The sequence below is a fragment of the Salvelinus namaycush genome, chromosome 23, assembly GCF_016432855.1.
Source record: "Salvelinus namaycush isolate Seneca chromosome 23, SaNama_1.0, whole genome shotgun sequence".
NCBI classification, from domain to species: Eukaryota; Metazoa; Chordata; class Actinopteri; order Salmoniformes; family Salmonidae; genus Salvelinus; species Salvelinus namaycush.
Window position 1 is genome coordinate 32,311,075 of NC_052329.1, and position 22,430 is coordinate 32,333,504.

Here is a 22,430-nt window from a genome sequence, read left to right on the forward strand (position 1 = left end):
TTTTCTGGAATTTTCCAAGCTGTTTAAAGGCACAGTTAACTTAGTGTATGTAAACTTCTGACCCACTGGAATTGTGATACAGTGAATTATAAGTGAAATAATCTGTCTGTAAACAATTGTTGGTTAAATCACTTGTGTCATGCACAAAGTGGATGTCCTAACCGACTTGCCAAAACTATTTGTTTGTTAACAAGAAATTTGTGTAGTGGTTGAAAAACAAGTTTTAATGACTCCAACCTAAGTGTATGTAAACTTCTGACTTCAACTGTATAAATATCACATCACAGAGTGGCTTCAGTGGCGCCACTGCTGCTAAACTGAAATGGAGAGAAATTCCATCACTGCTGTGCCCACTGTCTTGGTTCAACAGATGAGGCAACTCCTAAAATAATCAATTATCTTCCCTACTCCACTGTCCCCCAAAACGATAAATGATTAAACCTCTTCAGCATCGGCTCACCTAGAATAGATTATATCATTATCAATTGGCCTATCAACACATCTTAGTTATCCCTCTTCCAGAACACCCCCCCCCCCTTTCTCTCTCTTGCTAAATTCAATCTAACAGGATTAAGTAAAGGACCCTTTAGTGTATTCGAAAGTCGTCCAAAAGTAAATCTCAAAATGATATTGGATTCAAATTCTTGGAACATTTGGGGTGTGAAGATTATCACTGATGTTATTGTTTGAAATGAGCCCAGCACGAACAGTAAACTCTATGTAGTAGAATCTTGCACAATTAATTTATGACATAAAAATTACAAAACAAAAGTGAATACACAAATATGTAATTCACCTTACATTCCAACCTGGGCACTGTGGGCACTGTCCAAGCTGGGCACTGTCCAAGACAGGATGCAATTCTGATGTTGGTGAAACATAAGTGTACAATTTAGCATCCTATATTTGAAACATTGTTTCAAAAAGTTGCTATTGTTACGTTGAAACTGAACAGAACTCATTTTAGCATCCTCTCTGAGAAATGGTGCGCATACAGCCTCGCCCTTAAAATGTATTTCTATATCTGCAAGACAAGGAAACAATGCATCAATTAGAATGGCAGCTACAGACTGACAGTCCAGTAGCACACCAACCTTGACATTACAGTAGACGTTTTGGCTTACCCATAGAAGTTCAAGGCGGGACCGTTATACAGTTGACCGCGATACATACTGGTAGTTGTAGTCTATTGACTCTCAGCATGTTACATAGTGACATGTGCAAAAACTACATTTCCCCAGACCTGTCACTGAGCGTTCCCGCTCCTATTGGCTGGCAGCTCCAGCCGCAGCCCCAGAGAATGAATGAAATTGAAATTGCTGGTATATTACATGTGCAATACCGGGATCTGCAGTGTTACATTGTATCTATCATACTATATCAAAATGGCCACAGTGGTACAGAACCCCCTGAAATCGTAAGTACATACATTTTATGTTTTACATTTTTAGGGATACATTTGTGGATGCTGTCAGTCCATGTAGCCTAGGTAATCGTTGACAATTTTATGCATCGTAAAGAAGTATCCAGCCCAAAGGCTACATCGCTATTATATAGCAAGCTACAAATATTTATATGTAGTGTAATAGCGATGGAAAGGTATATTTGAAACAGCTTAATTTTTTTACAATGCCGGGTTATGTTCCAAAATGTAGAGCTGCCTATGCATGCCTAGAAACAATTTCACTGAGCCAGTAATTACATGAGGACGCTATGGTGGAATGTTGAGGTACAATTTATGACCCGGTGTCCCTAGTCAATAGACAAGATCGCAGCCAACTTGCATGGCTGGTCAGGTAGCGCTTACAATAGCGAATAATAGCGAGTGGCAGTGGTTTTTTGAAAAGGTTGTGCTTGATACCTGTTCACATTATTGCGTTAGGCTGTAAACAGGTAGATAAAACCAAGCTGGTGGTAGCCTATGTCGGCTGAAACCCAATACCCTTTGGACATCATTTTCTTGGAGACAGACCTCTTGGCAAAATAGCCTACGTGCTTGCGATTATAATGGCAGCAGTGTTTACAGGCAGCGCATCTTCGCTCCGACAAGACACGCGTTCCTATCTGCAAACACCTGATACAATATTGTGTAAGCTTGCATCATATAAAATGGTTAACTTATGTGCCGGGGGTGGTTGCTTTTATTAGACTAGTGTCATCTCTACCAGTCGCGTTGAACGGTGAACATTCCATCAAGTTTCCATTCGATTCCTTTGTGCAGAATTTACACAATAACATTTCAACGTGCGGAATGCAGCCTGGGCTCGTGTCCAAAAGGTGGCTGTGCGTCTGTCCGCTTGGTAAGATGCAGTTGACACCTTTTCGATTAGAAATAATTGAAAACATAATAAATCGACTCTCGAATATGTCTTTTTGGAGTGTTGTTTGGTTAAATTTAGGCATCGGCAGCCTGTCTAACAAAGAACGTGGTAGTCTACTGTAGCGCGGAACACATCGGATGGTACCTGAGCGGGAATGTAGTTGAGATGCAGTCGATGCTGTGCTGTCAGCGCTATCTGAAATCCAGACAGGCGACATTTCATATAATTCATGACAACACATTACCTTAAGTATACGAATAGCCTGTTACAAGCAACAGTGAACTGCTTTAATTCATGTTTTTGTCAACAACATCATTTATTTGATTCCGTCGATGCGCGACAGTGATGGCATTCTAATTATTGGGGAAACTAACACAAGTTAGGCTATTTGTCGCCATAGGATATGGCCAACTAGTCTAAAATGTTGGGTTATTCATATATGCATAAATAAAATGGTAAATCGTGTGTGAGTTTTAGTAAGGCAAAACTAAACCTCTGAAAATGTATTAAATCAGCCTATTGCCTACGGATACTGATCGTGAACAGCACAGGGACCTGAGGTGAAAGGTGGTGCTGGAGGCATGAGCTATGCCGCTCATTTTCTCATTATAATATTCTCCGTTTAGGCTGCCCCATTGTTATAGGAGAGTAACTAGAACATTTATATATGGATTTGTTGTTTTTGTGTTGCGGTTTTTAAATACATTTTAAGATGACTAGTTGCATCTTGTTCTGAAAGCAGATAGAATTAACACAGTCACAAAACTGTTTAGGCGAACCAACAGTATCCTACCACCCATTTAGTCATTTATCAGTTATTAGTTGTGATTTCCATGTCATGGCAGTGTTTTAGCAACCCCGCGCATATCTGCGCTCCCAGTGATGCGCGCGCGGCTGAGTTCCTTTCTGCTGGTCCCTGGCTGCTCAATTACTGGGAACAAGTGGGGACATAGACACTCCCAGAGGCCTTTGCAAGGCCATGTCAAGGGGATTCGTTTGACTTATTTGCATGAAAAATACGAATGCAGGGAGCAAAGGGAATGGCATGGGATAGGAGCCATCAATGGACTAGGAACTGATTAATTCTGACTTGAATTTTTCTCAGTAAGGGTCTAGTTAATACCCTCTACCACTGCTTCCTCTGCTTATATAATGGTATCTAGCCTACTGAATGCACTAGTTATTGAGGACAACACTGATTTAGAGTATTCGGAGCTCACTACTCAAATGTTGTCCAATGCATCTCAAAGGTTGAAAGAGTTCAGTGTGTGTAAGCACATCCTCAGGGAACCATCAATCTACTGGACATTCCTCTAACCTCTCCAATAGTCCTCCTTTAATCTCTCTGCTACTCTTCTTCTCTCTCTCTCTCTGTCACCCACCACTTGCTTCCCTCATATTGCCATCCCTGACTCACAACTCAATTCTGAGTTCTTTAGGGGTCCCTCTCTCCGTTCATTCTCTTTCCATCCATCCTCAAACCTACCCCTACCTCTTGCCCACATCATGTCTCTTTGTTTTTAACTCGTTCTCTCTTCCTCCATTGTCTCCCTTTCTCCTTCTCCCCCCCATCCTTTCATTCTGTCAGTCTACTTGGAGAAGGAGCCATATGCTGACTGACTGTTGTGATAGTTATTTTGCCGTGCCTGACTGATCTGAGGGAAATGAATTACACATAATTCTGTGCTCAGGCACTGTTTAAAGGAACAGCCAGGCCTGCTGAGTTCACTGGAGCCTGAGCATCCTGTCTCTCTCGCTCTCTCTCTCTCTCCCTCTCTTTTTGTTAGGGAATTTCTTTTCTGGTTTATTGCCATCAGTCCCCCTTTTTTCCACATAGACTTTCTTCTCTTTGTCTTCATGGGAAGACTAGAGAGAGACACAGATACGTATTTTTAGCTCAATGACCTATTTCTCCATTGCTACCTAACCGACTGTCAGTCACTTCCCTGTGCTTTGGGATCCAATATGGTCACCAGCTGTAGTCAAGTTGTAGTTCAGGACAGGGAGAATAGGAACTACAACAGCCCTTTACAGTAGTGGCCAAGGAGGCTATTAGAATATTTCACTTAGGAAACCTCCATTGGATGTGCAAGAAAGACACAGGAAGTAGTTCCAGTATGCATGCACAGCAATGAGGGGGCTATGATTCATCAGCCATGTTGTCCAACATAGTTTGACTGGTGCTGGAGTAGTAGGGCCATTTGGATAGGGCATAGGGCATAGGGCATACGACTGTGGGGGACGGTTGGGACATGGATCTAGCTGTGTGACTGGGAACATTCAGAAGAGCCCCTAAAATAGTCAGATTCAGACTGACTGAAAGTGTAATAATGAGGGTAATGAAAGGGTTGAATGAAGAAGAGAGGAGAGCGAGGACGTAATTCCAAACATGCATGTATTTGGATGGATGCCTATTGGCAGTTTTTGTTTTGTGTGCAAAAAAATGCTTTGGGGTTATAAACATGGTACCTTTGCTTTATTGTTATTGCCTGTGACTGTGACAGTGACAGGTAGGGATGGAACGAACAGGGCGATGAAAGGTGTCCACTGACAGAAGATGTGCTTGGTGCAGTGCATGCAATGCAACTGACTGCACAGAATAGGCTGCAACAATAAACATGCTTGAATTGCATTGCACATTTGCATGGCACAGAGAGAAGGTCCCAACTCGCATTCATTATAAATCACGGGGAAAGAAAATCCTTTGGAAGAAATAATGTCACAACGGTTTGTGGACATTTTAATCAGTGGTAAAGCGAGTGTTGTGGACATCCACCAGTGGAGGCTGCTGAGGGGAGGACGGCTCATAATAATGGCCGGAACAGGGCAAATGGAATGGCATCAAGCGCATGGAAACCATGTGTTTAATGTATTTGATTCCATTCCAAAGATTCCGCTCCAGTCATTACCACAAGCCCATCCTCCGCAATTAAGGTACCAGCAACATCCTGTGACATCCACATGGCATAACAATCTACTTCTACTGGCATCCTTTAACAGTCCTACTCTGTTCTACTCAGTCCTATAATAATCTCAAAGTAAGAAATAGAGGAAGGACTAAGAACAAACAAGAGAGAACTATTGTAAAGTAGACTGTGTCTGTAAAATGTGTATAAGATGTATAAATTGAAGGTAAAAGCAGAAGTGTTTATTAGTCTACTCCAATTGGGGGATCGGTGGTAAGGTTTGCGGGGAATAATAATAAAGGTATATTCTTTAAAAAAGTATGTATGTCTATATAGGTATGTGTATGTATATATGTGTATATGTATGTATGCATGCGTGTATGGATATATATATTTACCCAAAAAATATGGGGGATTGGAAATGATGCAGACAATTACATTGGAAGCAACATTCTTTCCGCAATATTAAGCTGATCCACCCCTTATAAAATATAAAAAATATAAAATAAATAAATAAATAATCTCAAAGTATTCCTGCTTGTCCTCTCCCGAAACATTCCTCTAATCCCAGTCTCTGGTCATTACTACACTCTTATTCTCTGACACACACACACACACACACACACACACACACACACACACACACACACACACACACACACACACACACACACACACACACACACACACACACACACACACAATTCTGTACATTCTGCAGTAGTCCCATTCTACAGAACACTATTTCCTCTGAGGTAATTCCTGTAGTTCCGTTGTCTCTGGCCACTAGTATGGATCTCTGCTAGAAACTGGTGGGTGGAGTCATGTGAAGCAAATTAGTATTTCCTCATGCAGCACGTTAATAATGTTGGAGAGAGAGAGAACGAGAGGGAGAGGAGAGAGAGCGAGAAGGGAGGAAGGATCCATCCACGTAATAACAGCAAAAGTGCGGAGTCAATAAATCTCACCTGAAGGACCAGTGTTCAGCCACGGTGGTTGGATTGCCATGCCCTGACGTACTGCCTGAAATGCACACTCAGACTCACGGTACAAATACACAGAATATACAAACACATACACACAGAATATACAAACACAAATACACAGAATATACAGACATATACACAGAATATACAAACACATATACACAGAATATACAGACATATACACAGAATATACAAACACAAACACACAGAATATACAGACACACACACACACACACATAATATACAAACACAAACACAAACACACAGAATATACAGACATATACACAGAATATACAAACACATACACACAGAATATACAAACACACACACACAGAATATACTAACACAAACACACAGAATATACAAACACATACTGTACATACACAAGCTCCAGACACGAACGCACAGACACACAACAGACACACAATATACAGACACACAATATACAGACACACAATATATAGACATACAATATACAGACACACAATATACAGACACACAATATACAGACACACAATATATAGACACACAATATACAGACACACAAGGAATATGTGTTGTGCATAAACAGACTCACAGCATCAGCAACACCCAGCTGTAGCAGTGTTGTCTGACTCCAGTCCTTGACTACCCCCAACAGCACACGTCTTTGTTGTAGATCTTGCCTAGCCATCTTCTTTCAAGAGGACCACAATGGAAATAAGTCCCAGACTTTAGTGTGTGTTATCCTATGGCTTTTTCAAGTTTTACTTGTGTTTGTTTTTAAAAATGGTTGAATGAATAAACGAAACTAAGCCCTGGACAAACAAACCTGATTCAACTCATCAAGGGCTTGATGATTAGTTGACAAGTTGAATCAGGTGTGCTTGTTCAGGGCTACAATACAAATGTGTACTGTTGTGGGTACTGGGGGACTGGAGTTGGGAAACACTGTCCTCTAGAATACAGTCACATAGACAGACACACAGATATGAAACTTTATGCAAAACCAGAGGCCTGTAACATGGCAACAAGGTAGTTACGGTAACATGCAGATTAATACAAACATACCAAACACAGACCTATAGATACATAGACACACCTACTGTACAGATGCATTCTCTCTCTCCACACACACACACACACACACACACACACACACACACACACACACACACACACACACACACACACACACACACACACACACACACACAGTGATGGGCGGAAAAATCGATACAGTTACATTCCACAATATTATTTTTCCGCTATTTGGCTGTACCTGCACCAAAACTCATAGCTTGTTCTCCATCTTCTTTTTAAATAGGGAGACAATTTGTTTTCAGCACTTTTATTAACATGACTGATCAAAAGTCATTTTCTCATGCCTCTCTCTCGTCCCTCTGCAGAAGACAGGTGAATAATATGTTTAGAACATCGAATCGCAATAAAATCACAGCATCAAATCACAATACATATAGAATTGTGAGAATTGCAATACATATGGTATTGGCACCTAAGTATGGTGATAATATTGCATGGTAAGGTCTCTGGTGATTCCCAGCTCTACACACACACACTATGCCAAGCTGTATTTGTCTCAGTGACATGGTACTTTAACAGATGAGATGTGTGATAGTCCTACAGTGGTGCAGCTGTCTGTGTTGCTGTCTGTTGATGTGTCAGCATCAGCTTAACATCAGCACTGTGTGTGTGTGTGTGTGTGTGTGTGTGTGTGTGTGTGTGTGTGTGTGTGTGTGTGTGTGTGTGTGTGTGTGTGTGTGTGTGTGTGTGTGTGTGTGTGTGTGTGTGTGTGTGTGTGTGTGTGTGTGTGTGTGTGTGTGTGTGTGTGTGTATGGTAGTGCGTGCAGGCCTGGGTGTGTGTGTGATGGTAGTGCGTGCAGGCCTGGGTGTGTGTGTGTGTGTATAGTAGTGCGTGCAGGCCTGGGTGTGTGTGTATATGGTAGTGCGTCCAGGCCTGGGTGTGTGTGTGTATGGTAATGCGTGCAAGCCTGGGTGTGTGTGTGTGTATGGTAGTGCGTCCAGGCCTGGGTGTGTGTGTGTATGGTAGTGCGTGCAGGCCTGGGTGTGTGTGTGTGTATGGTAGTGCGTCCAGGCCTGGGCGTGTGTGTGTATGGTAGTGCGTCCAGGCCTGGGTGTGTGTGTGTGTTTGTGTGACAGCTCCTGGTGAACAACGCCACAGCCCCCTCAACAGCCCAATGTGTTCCAGCTGTTAGACTGGCAGATGCTAGCTGACACACTTACTTTATACACACACACACACACACACACACACACACACACACACACACACACACACACACACACACACACACACACACACACACACACACACACACACACACACACACACACACACTCACACAGGCCTACACGCACTACCACACACGCACACACACAGACACACACAGACACACACAGACACACACACACACACACACACACACACACACACACACACACACACACACACACACACATACACATACATACATACATACATACATACATACATACATACATACATACATACATACATACATACATACATACATACATACATACATACATACATACATACACACACACACATGTCATCACAGTGTAGTCATCACAGTGTAGTCACTGACGGGCATCCTAGCCATGAAAAAGGCCGAGGTTTCATGCTACATGGCTAGGTCAAAGCCGTCTCCCAAAGTAACAAGAAGTCGGTGTGCTTGTCTGTGTATGTTTTTTATTATTATGCACAAAGTATATTCACTGTCAAAAGTTAGAGAGTGAGTTTGGGTGGACGCAATGCATACAGGCTACAGTTGATTATGTTTGGATGGAATTCATCTCTTTCCTGTAACATACATTAAACTCTTTTGCCCTCACATGGTTTGATAATACTGCTAAGAATGTCTTTTCTACAGCGCGTACATGTCTGCCCTCATTTTCAGGGTCTGGTTGGGCGTGTGAGGCGGAGGCTGGGTTTGGTGTCTGTGCAGTTCAGTTCTGGGCTGTTCTGCTCACTACACCAGGCCTATAGCTTTACACCTCCTAGTTTTCAGCAGCACAGCAATCTACTGAGAGTACTGAGAGACCAAGAAAAGGCAGTCACATCTGTAGAGGGGGAGAAACAGAGATAAATCACTTCTCTGGGTACTGTGAAAGAGAGGGGGGAGGAGGAAGAGAGATGGAGGAGGTGGAATGGGTAAGGGTGATATTGCATAGTGTAATCTGCAGACTGGGTGTGGGGGGATGGGTGCACAGATTGCCTTTCCACCACCAGGCAAGGCAGAGCCTGTCTCACACTGCTGTGCTGTGTGGACCAGAGCATTAAAGCATCAGTACTGAAGGCCTATGACCATGGTCCGACGGCTAGTCTACAGAGGCTGTTCACCACACTGCTGCCTTCACACACACACACACACACACACACACACACACACACACACACACACACACACACACACACACACACACACACACACACACACACACACACACACACACACACACACACACACACACAGGTCTACACACCTAGCCATCTGCACGTACACACACACACACACACACACACACACACACACACACACACACACACACACACACACACACACACACACACACACACACACACACACACACACACACACACACACACGCACATGACCACCGTGTGTGTTGAACATATTGGTTCAAACCTTATGATAGAGAGAGTGCTTTAGTGGAAATATGATTTAGTGTACGTAGCTGTCTCCTGAAGGCCTACGTGATGTGAAATCATCCTTCCTTGATCATCCATCAGCTAGACGCCATGCCATTTCTCTTGCAGTGTCATTATGCGTACATCACCAAGTTAGAAAATCACCATTAGAAAGTCATCCCTTTTCCTAATTGCCATTTTGTTATTGTAGCTTGGTTTTTATGACTGGTTCATATTTTACATGGTGAGGTTTCATTTTCCAATTACCTGACTTTCCCTCTAGGTGGAGCCCTCTGTTTCTCTTTCATTCAAGCCACTGCTAATTGAGGCTAATTGGAGAGTGGTCAGGGGTTGGAGTTTTGGGTATTGTAGTTTGTAAATTGCGGTCGTAGCATGTACTGTGTGTAGATGTGTCATTCTGTGGACTGCAGTTTATTGCTCTTGCTTCCAATGCTTTAGAAAGTGGGTTATAGAGGGCGGTACGGTGGGGGGGTTGTGCTATCTTGGAGGGTTGTATGTTTGCCTGTCTGTGTGTGTTTGTGTGCACGTGTGTGCGTTTTAGTGGGCGCGCTCCCAGCCATATGCTCCTTTCTCTGCTCTGCTTTCTGTTTGGACCAATCGCTCCCCTCTGTTTGCCTGGTGTCGAGACGCTCTGTGGGTTTAAGATTGTTAAAAAAGGCACTCGATGCTCCAGGCTTTTCCTCGTTTCTCCTTCTTTGTGTGTTTTTGTGTCTGTGTCTGTATCAGTGACTGGTCTGAAACCTGGTAGCGTGTCTATCCTTGTGTACTATCTCTGTGGTTTTGTATGGTTTTGTTTCTGGCTGTGTCTAGAGTTCGGATTGTGTAGGGCTGCTGGTGGATGGTCATCTGACACTGTCCTCCTTATCTAGCAGTGCTGTACTCCGCTTGTTTAGAACTACACTGACCGTAGAGTCATGCTGCTGAAATAGGTTCCCTCTCCATGCTTGTGGCTATAGAGTTGATCAATTATTTCCCCCCTCGGTGAAACATAGCCGCGCCTTTCCTGTCCACTTCAGCCTGCCTCACAGAGTCCCTGCTAAGCCCCCGGAGCTGAAAGCAGGCCAGACCACCAGTAGAGGCCCTCAGCTCCTCCAGGTTGTAGTAGGCCACTAGTAGAAGGACGCTCTGGATGCTGACAGTGGACAGAATAGAGAAGCTTGGTCATCTCTGTCTCCGCCTGGTTTCCCTGGTGATGTGCTATATATTCAGCTCTCCCAGCCTAGCTTCCACTAACCCCAAATAGTTCTTTTTTTAAACCTTCAAGGGCAAACAGCCGCGGCGTAATGTAATGAGATTGCAGGCAGAAGCGACCAAACTGAAAGCAGCCATTTTCTACAGCTGTCAACTTCTTGTTGAAAGGGCCGACTTATTTCCGATAGCTCGAATGGCAGCGCCAGGGTGACGGGGTGGGGGAGGGGATGAATTGGGGAGTGTGTGTGTTTGGGGGGGCAAGGGTGCAGAGAAGAGAGGGGCGCAGGGAGAGGAGGAGGGAGAGGGTGGAACCTCCGGGGTTATAGCTGCTTTGCATTTTGAATGTTTTCTCTCCTCTTACCCCGTTGCAACCCATCCCTGTGCTAGCAGGACTAGTGCAGCCTTTCAAGCCTATTTCCACACCACACGCTTAATATTTTAAAAGCTGGGTGTATAGGTTTGCGTGTGTATGTGTGCACGTGGTGTGCCTGTGTGTCCTTCTGCCTCTTTGCATTTAGGAGTTTTTATTTGTGTGTACATGTGCATTCTCCCCAGCCAGCGTATCCATGAGTTTTGTCTAAAAAGGAAGATTGATGGGAAACGTTATGTCTGTGTTGTCATCTTGCAGAATGACACATATCTAGTAATTACACTGATATTTCCACCGTCATCAAAGCTATGCTGTGGAATGACAACAGTACAGTAGAACAGTATGTCAAGAATATCAGTCTTCCGTACACAACCACATTCCCAGCCTTGAACATCATCCACTAACCCCATCCAACACCTCAGCCTCAGTTGAACTGATTTCCCTGCTACCACCATGGCTAAGGTTCATCCCAAATGGCAGACTATTCCCTATATAGTGCCCTGGTCAAAAGCAGTGCACTGTTAGGCAAAAGGGTGCGGATTGGGACATTGTCTAAGTCCCTTAGTCTTGTTCCAGTTCCTCCCTGCTGTGTGTCACATTTGGTCCTCTGGTATCCAGGCCTCCTCTCATCCCATAGAAAGCACTAGTGAGTGACCATAGGTTGGACTGCCGGGGAGGGAAGGGGGTCACAACATATCCCTTTTAATGCCCAACCAGAACATCTCTAATCCCCAGTGCAGAGGTCGGGTCTGATGGTATAGTATGGAGTGTGAGGTGTAGCCAGTCCCAATATTCTGTCTTGTCTGTTACACTGGAATTTGTGCTATATTTCCTATATACTACTGTATGGATGACACACATATGTACTGTACAGCAGTATACTGTATGGATGACACACATATGTACTGTACAGCAGTATACTGTATGGATGACACACATATGTACTGTACAGCACTATACTGTATGGATGACACACATATGTACTGTACAGCACTATACTGTATGGATGACACACATATGTACTGTACAGCACTATACTGTATGGATGACACACATATGTACTGTACAGCAGTATACTGTATGGATGACACACATATGTACTGTACAGCAGTATACTGTATGGATGACACACATATGTACTGTACAGCAGTATACGGTATGGATGACACACATATGTACTGTACAGCAGTATACTGTATGGATGACACACATATGTACTGTACAGCAGTATACTGTATGGATGACACACATATGTACTGTACAGCAGTATACTGTATGGATGACACACGTATGTACTGTACAGCAGTATACTGTATGGATGACAAATGTATGTACTGTACAGCAGTATACTGTATGGATGACACACATATGTACTGTACAGCAGTATACTGTATGGATGACACACATATGTACTGTACAGCAGTATACTGTATGGATGACACACATATGTACTGTACAGCACTATACTGTATGGATGACAAATGTATGTACTGTACAGCAGTATACTGTATGGATGACACACATATGTACTGTACAGCAGTATACTGTATGGATGACACACATATGTACTGTACAGCAGTATACTGTATGGATGACACACATATGTACTGTACAGCACTACACTGTATGGATGACACACATATGTACTGTACAGCAGTATACTGTATGGATGACACACGTATGTACTGTACAGCAGTATACTGTATGGATGACAAATGTATGTACTGTACAGCAGTATACTGTATGGATGACACATGTATGTACTGTACAGCAGTATACTGTATGGATGACAAATGTATGTACTGTACAGCAGTATACTGTATGGATGACACACATATGTACTGTACAGCAGTATACTGTATGGATGACAAATGTATGTACTGTACAGCAGTATACTGTATGGATGACAAATGTATGTACTGTACAGTAGTATACTGTATGGATGACACACATATCTACTGTACAGAAGTATACTGTATGGATGACACACATATGTACTGTACAGCACTATACTGTATGGATGACAAATGTATGTACTGTACAGCAGTATACTGTATGGATGACACACATATGTACTGTACAGCAGTATACTGTATGGATGACAAATGTATGTACTGTACAGCAGTTTACTGTATGGATGACACACATATGTACTGTACAGCAGTATACTGTATGGATGACACACATATGTACTGTAAGGCAGTATACTGTATGGATGACACACATATGTACTGTACAGCAGTATACTGTATGGATGACAAATGTATGTACTGTACAGCAGTATACTGTATGCATGACAAATATATGTACTGTACAGCAGTATACTGTATGGATGACAAATGTATGTACTGTACAGCAGTATACTGTATGGATTACAAATGTATGTACTGTACAGCAGTATACTGTATGGATGACAAATGTATGTACTGTACAGCAGTATACTGTATGGATGACACACATATGTACTGTACAGCACTATACTGTATGGATGACACACATATGTACTGTACAGCAGTATACTGTATGGATGAAACACATATGTACTGTACAGCAGTATACTGTATGGATGACACACATATGTACTGTACAGCACTATACTGTATGGATGACACACATATGTACTGTACAGCAGTATACTGTATGGATGACAAATGTATGTACTGTACAGCAGTATACTGTATGGATGACACACATATGTACTGTACAGCAGTATACTGTATGGATGACACACATATGTACTGTACAGCAGTATACTGTATGGATGACACACATATGTACTGTACAGCACTATACTGTATGGATGACAAATGTATGTACTGTACAGCAGTATACTGTATGGATGACACACATATGTACTGTACAGCAGTATACTGTATGGATGACACACATATGTACTGTACAGCAGTATACTGTATGGATGACACACATATGTACTGTACAGCACTACACTGTATGGATGACACACATATGTACTGTACAGCAGTATACTGTATGGATGACACACGTATGTACTGTACAGCAGTATACTGTATGGATGACAAATGTATGTACTGTACAGCAGTATACTGTATGGATGACACATGTATGTACTGTACAGCAGTATACTGTATGGATGACAAATGTATGTACTGTACAGCAGTATACTGTATGGATGACACACATATGTACTGTACAGCAGTATACTGTATGGATGACAAATGTATGTACTGTACAGCAGTATACTGTATGGATGAGAAATGTATGTACTGTACAGTAGTATACTGTATGGATGACACACATATCTACTGTACAGAAGTATACTGTATGGATGACACACATATGTACTGTACAGCACTATACTGTATGGATGACACACATATGTACTGTACAGCAGTATACTGTATGGATGACAAATGTATGTACTGTACAGCAGTATACTGTATGGATGACACACATATGTACTGTACAGCAGTATACTGTATGGATGACACACATATGTACTGTACAGCAGTATACTGTATGGATGACACACATATGTACTGTACAGCAGTATACTGTATGGATGACACACATATGTACTGTACAGCAGTATACTGTATGGATGACACACATATGTACTGTACAGCACTACACTGTATGGATGACACACATATGTACTGTACAGCAGTATACTGTATGGATGACACACGTATGTACTGTACAGCAGTATACTGTATGGATGACAAATGTATGTACTGTACAGCAGTATACTGTATGGATGACACATGTATGTACTGTACAGCAGTATACTGTATGGATGACAAATGTATGTACTGTACAGCAGTATACTGTATGGATGACACACATATGTACTGTACAGCAGTATACTGTATGGATGACAAATGTATGTACTGTACAGCAGTATACTGTATGGATGACAAATGTATGTACTGTACAGTAGTATACTGTATGGATGACACACATATCTACTGTACAGAAGTATACTGTATGGATGACACACATATGTACTGTACAGCACTATACTGTATGGATGACAAATGTATGTACTGTACAGCAGTATACTGTATGGATGACACACATATGTACTGTACAGCAGTATACTGTATGGATGACAAATGTATGTACTGTACAGCAGTTTACTGTATGGATGACACACATATGTACTGTACAGCAGTATACTGTATGGATGACACACATATGTACTGTAAGGCAGTATACTGTATGGATGACACACATATGTACTGTACAGCAGTATACTGTATGGATGACAAATGTATGTACTGTACAGCAGTATACTGTATGCATGACAAATATATGTACTGTACAGCAGTATACTGTATGGATGACAAATGTATGTACTGTACAGCAGTATACTGTATGGATTACAAATGTATGTACTGTACAGCAGTATACTGTATGGATGACAAATGTATGTACTGTACAGCAGTATACTGTATGGATGACACACATATGTACTGTACAGCACTATACTGTATGGATGACACACATATGTACTGTACAGCAGTATACTGTATGGATGAAACACATATGTACTGTACAGCAGTATACTGTATGGATGACACACATATGTACTGTACAGCACTATACTGTATGGATGACACACATATGTACTGTACAGCAGTATACTGTATGGATGACAAATGTATGTACTGTACAGCAGTATATTGTATGGATGACACACATATGTACTGTACAGCAGTATACTGTATGGATGACACACATATGTACTGTACAGCAGTATACTGTATGGATGACACACATATGTACTGTACAGCAGTATACTGTATGGATGACACACATATGTACTGTACAGCAGTATACTGTATGGATGACAAATGTATGTACTGTACAGCAGTATACTGTATGGATGACACACATATGTACTGTACAGCAGTATACTGTATGGATGACACACATATGTACTGTACAGCAGTATACTGTATGGCTGACACACATATGTACTGTACAGCAGTATACTGTATGGATGACACACATATGTACTGTACAGCAGTATACTGTATGGTTGAGATTGTATGTGCTGTGTACATTATATTGTATGGTTGCAAATCTATGTATTAACAGTCATTTGATCACTCTTTTGTTGCTGAGAAATGCAGATGAGCTTTGTGATTGACATAAATTCCCTGAAAACACACGGTTATGTTAACAGTATTGCACTTTTCATGTAGCCTCATTTTGACCAGCTAATAGCCGGCCCACCGATCAAGCAACATTCTGTATTAAACATTCAAATCCTGTTGCTGCAGGATTATTTAGCTACGACAATATAAGTCAAATTAAGATCCTACATCTGTATAGTATACTGTATGGATAATGATCCTATGTACTGCAGACTACAGTACGTATACTGTATGGATAATGATCCTATGTACTGCAGACTACAGTACGTATACTGTATGTTGTATGGTTGTGATCATATATACTGTATGTAATATGGTTGTGATCCTATATACTGTATGTTGTATGGTTGTGATCTTATATACTGTATGTAATATGGTTGTGATCTTATATACTGTATGTTGTATGGTTGTGATCCTATATACTGTATGTTGTATGGTTGTGATCCTATATACTGTGTGTTGTATGGTTGTGATCCTATATACTGTATGTTGTATGGTTGTGATCTTATATACTGTATGTTGTATGGTTGTGATCCTATATACTGTGTGTTGTATGGTTGTGATCCTATATACTGTGTGTTGTATGGTTGTGATCCTATATACTGTATGTTGTATGGTTGTGATCCTATATACTGTATGTTGTATGGTTGTGATCCTATATACTGTGTGTTGTATGGTTGTGATCCTATATACTGTGTGTTGTATGGTTGTGATCTTATATACTGTATGTAATATGGTTGTGATCATATATACTGTATGTTGTATGGTTGTGATCCTATATACTGTGTGTTTTATGGTTGTGATCTTATATACTGTATGTAATATGGTTGTGATCCTATATACTGTGTGTTTTATGGTTGTGATCCTATATACTGTATGTAATATGGTTGTGATCCTATATACTGTATGTTGTATGGTTGTGATCTTATATACTGTGTGTTGTATGGTTGTGATCATATATACTGTATGTAATATGGTTGTGATCCTATATATTGTGTGTTGTATGGTTGTGATCCTATATACTGTATGTTGTATGGTTGTGATCCTATATACTGTGTGTTGTATGGTTGTGATCCTATATACTGTATGTTGTATGGTTGTGATCTTATATACTGTGTGTTGTATGGTTGTGATCTTATATACTGTGTGTTGTATAAACAATATACTGTATGTCTGCCATGGCTGGCAACCTTGGTGTTGTGACTGTTAGAGAAGCACCAGGAATAACATAGGTGATGAACAGGAGAGAAGGAGAGAAGGGAAGGAGAGAAGGAGAGAAGGGAAGGAGAGAAGGAGAGAAGGAAGGCAGTGACTCACAGTGTCCCTCTATCTTTGTGTTCACAGGCAATCTGGAGGAACAGTCATTAAGAACAGGTAAGGGAGGAGGGAGGAGGGGAGGAGGGAGAAGGGGAGGAGGGAGAAGGGGAGGAGGGGGAGGGGAGGAGATGGTTGCACAAGATAACAGACTAAATAAACTCTACAGGATACACAGTTACCCACGTTGACATGTACTACATAGACTTGCATTCACGTACAGTACAAATACACACACATATTACTCTACCATCAAGTGCCCACATGTATAACACACACACACATACACACCACTGTCATTATGTTGTCTAGCAGTGAACAGTTCTATTCTACCTCATCCGGCGACGCTGATAGCCTCGCTCTGTTCACACATTCTGAGCACTGTGTCTCGCCTTTCATGTGTCACTACATGCACTGTTTGTGCCTTTCACTTCTGATGAGTCTCTACATGCCCTGGCACCACACAGCCCAGGTCCTTCTGATGAGTCTCTACATGCCCTGGCACCACACAGCCCAGGTCCTTCTGATGAGCCTCCACATGCCCTGGCACCACACAGCCCAGGTCCTTCTGATGAGTCTCTACATGCCCTGGCACCACACAGCCCAGGTCCTTCTGATGAGTCTCTACATGCCCTGGCACCACACAGCCCAGGTCCTTCTGATGAGTCTCTACATGCCCTGGCACCACACAGCCCAGGTCCTTCTGATGAGTCTCTACATGCCCTGGCACCACACAGTCCAGGTCCTTCTGATGAGTCTCTACATGCCTTGGCACCACACAGCCCAGGTCCTTCTGATGAGTCTCTACATGCCCTGGCACCACACAGCCCAGGTCCTTCTGATGAGTCTCTACATGCCCTGGCACCACACAGCCCAGGTCCTTCTGATGAGTCTCTACATGCCCTGGCACCACACAGCCCAGGTCCTTCTGATGAGTCTCTACATGCCCTGGCACCACACAGCCCATGTCCTTCTGATGAGCCTCCACATGCCCTGGCACCACACAGCCCAGGTCCTTCTGATGAGTCTCCACATGCCCTGGCACCACACAGCCCATGTCCTTCTGATGAGTCTCTACATGCCCTGGCACCACACAGCCCAGGTCCTTCTGATGAGTCTCTACATGCCCTGGCACCACACAGCCCTGGTCCTTCTGATGAGTCTCTACATGCCCTGGCACCACACAGCCCAGGTCCTTCTGATGAGTCTCTACATGCCCTGGCACCACACAGCCCAGGTCCTTCCGATGAGTCTCTACATGCCCTGGCACCACATCTTGACAACATATACCTCCATCGTCTCTGTGCGTTGACAAACCTACTCCTCCAGTCTCTGTGCTTGACAAACATATACCTCCATCAGTCTCTGTGCTTGACAACTATACCTCTCATCAAAAGTCTCTGTGCTGACAAACATATACCTCATCGTCTCTGTTGCTTGCAAACCGAAAAATATCTAGTCTAGTGTTATACAATACACCTAGAATATCCTCTATAAACACCTTCGCGTGTATATAAAATATACTCAACAATCCTCGGTCTCTGTGCTTGACAAACCTATACCTCCATCGGTCTCGTGCTTTGACAAACCTATACCTCCATCGTCTCTGTGCTTGACAAACATAACCTCCATCAGTCTCTGTGCTTGACAAACGTCTACCCTCCAACATTCTCTGTGCTTGAAAAACCTATACCCCATCAGTCTCTATGCTTGACAAACCTATACCCCATCAGTCTCTGTGCTGACAAACCTATACCTCCATCAGTCTCTGTGCTTGACAAACCTATACCTCCATCAGTCTCTGTGCTTGACAAACCTATACCTCCATCAGTCTCTGTGATTGACAAACCTCCATCGGTCTCTGTGCTTGACTAACCTATACCTCCATCAGTCTCTGGGCTTGACAAAGCTATACCTCCATCAGTCTCTGTGATTGACAAACCTATACCCCCATCAGTCTCTGTGCTTGACAAACCTATACCTCCATCAGTCTCTGTGCTTGACAAACCTATACCTCCATCAGTCTCTGTGCTTGACAAACCTATACCTCCATCAGTCTCTGTCTTGACAAACCTATACCTCCCCCAGTCTCTGTGCTTACAAACTATACTCCTCATTCTCTTGCTTGACAAACCTATACCTCCATCAGTCTCTGTGCTTGACAAACCTATACCTCCATCAGTCTCTGTGCTTGACAAACCTATACCTCCATCAGTCTCTGTCTTGACAAACTATACCTCCATCAGTCTCTGTGCTTGACAAACATATACCTCCATCAGTCTCTGTGCTTGACAACCTATACCTCCATCAGTCTCTGTGCTTGACAAACCTATACCTCCATCAGTCTCTGTGCTTGACAAACCTATACCTCCATCAGTCTCTGTTCTTGACAACCCTATACTCCATCAGTCTCTGTGCTTGACAAACCTATACCTCCATCAGTCTCTGTGCTTGAAAACCTATACCTCCATCAGTCTCTGTCTGAACAAACCTATACCTCCATCAGTCTCTGTGCTTGACAAACCTATACCTCCATCAGTCTCTGTGCTTGACAAACCTATACCTCCATCGGTCTCTGTGCTTGACAACCTATACCTCCATCAGTCTCTGTGCTTGACAAACATATACCTCCATCAGTCTCTGTGCTTGACAAACCTATACCTCCATCAGTCTCTGTGCTTGACAAACCTATACCTCCATCAGTCTCTATGCTTGACAACCTATACCTCCATCAGTCTCTGTTCTTGACAAACCTATACCTCCATCAGTCTCGTGCTTGACAAACCTATACCTCCATCAGTCTCTGTGCTTGACAAACCTATACCTCCATCAGTCTCTATGCTTGACAAACCTATACCTCATCTCTCTGTGCTTGACAAACTATACCTCCATCAGTCTCTGTCTTGACAAACCTATACCTCCATCAGTCTCTGTGCTTGACAACCTATACCTCCATCGTCTCTGTGATTGACAAACCTATACCTCCATCAGTCTCTGTTCTTGACAAACCTATACCTCCATCAGTCTCTGTGCTGACAAACCTATACCTCCATCAGTCTCTGTGCTTGACAAACCTATACCTCCATCAGTCTCTGTGATTGACAAACCTATACCTCCATCAGTCTCTGTGATTGACAAACCTATACCTCCATCAGTCTCTGTGCTTGACAACCTATACCTCCATCGGTCTCTGTGATTGACAAACCTATACTCCATCGGTCTCTGTGCTTGACAAACCTATACCTCCATCAGTCTCTGTGCTTGACAAACCTATACCTCATCAGTCTCTGTGCTTGACAAACCTGTACCTCCATCAGTCTCTGTGCTTGACAAACATATTACCTCCCTCTGTCTCTGTGCTTGACAAACCTATACCTCCATCAGTCTCTGTGCTTGACAAACGTCTACCTCCATCAGTCTCTTGTGCTTGACAAACCTACCTCCATCAGTCTCTATGCTTGACAAACCTATACCTCCATCATTCTCTGTGTTTGACAAACTATACCTCCATCGGTCTCTTGCTTGACAAACCTATACCTCCTATCAGTCTATGTGCTTGACAAACCTTTACTCCATCAGTCTCTGTGCTTACAAACATATACCTCCATCTGTCTCTGTGCTTGACAAACCTATACCTCCATCAGTCTCTGTGCTGACAAACTATACCTCCATCAGTCTCTGTGCTTGACAAACCTATACCTCCATCAGTCTCTGTGATTGACAAACCTATACCTCCATCGTCTCTGTGCTTGACCAAACCTATACCTCCATCAGTCCTTGCTTGACAAACTATACCTCCATCGGTCTCTGTGCTTGACAAACCATACCTCCATCAGTCTCTGTGATTGACAAACCTATACCTCCATCGTCTCTGTGCTTGACAAACATATACCTCCATCAGTCTCTGTGTTGACAAACCTTACCTCATCATCTCTGTGCTTAGACAACCAATTACCTCCATCATGTCTCTGTGCTTGACAAACCTATACCTCCATCGGTCTCTGTGCTTGACAAAACCTATACCTCCATCAGTCTCTGCTTGACAAAACCTGTACCTCCATCAGTCTCTGTGCTTGACAAACATAACCTCCATCTGTCTCTGTGCTTGACAAACCAACCTTCATCAGTCTCTGTGCTGACAAACATATACCACATCGGTCTCTGTGCTTGACAAACCCTATACCTCCATCAGTCTCTGTGCTTGACAAACCTATACCTCCATCGGTCTCTGTGCTTGACAAACCTATACCTCCATCGGTCTCTGTGCTTGACAAACATATACCTCCATCAGTCTCTTGCTTGACAAACTCTACCTCCATCAGTCTCTTTGCTTGACAAACCTATACCTCCATCAGTCTCTCTATGCTTGACAAACCTATACCTCATCAGTCTCTGTGCTTGACAAACATATACTTCCATCAGTCTCTGTGCTTTACAAACTTACCTCATCAGTCTCTGTGCTTGACAAACCTATCGACGATGTTGT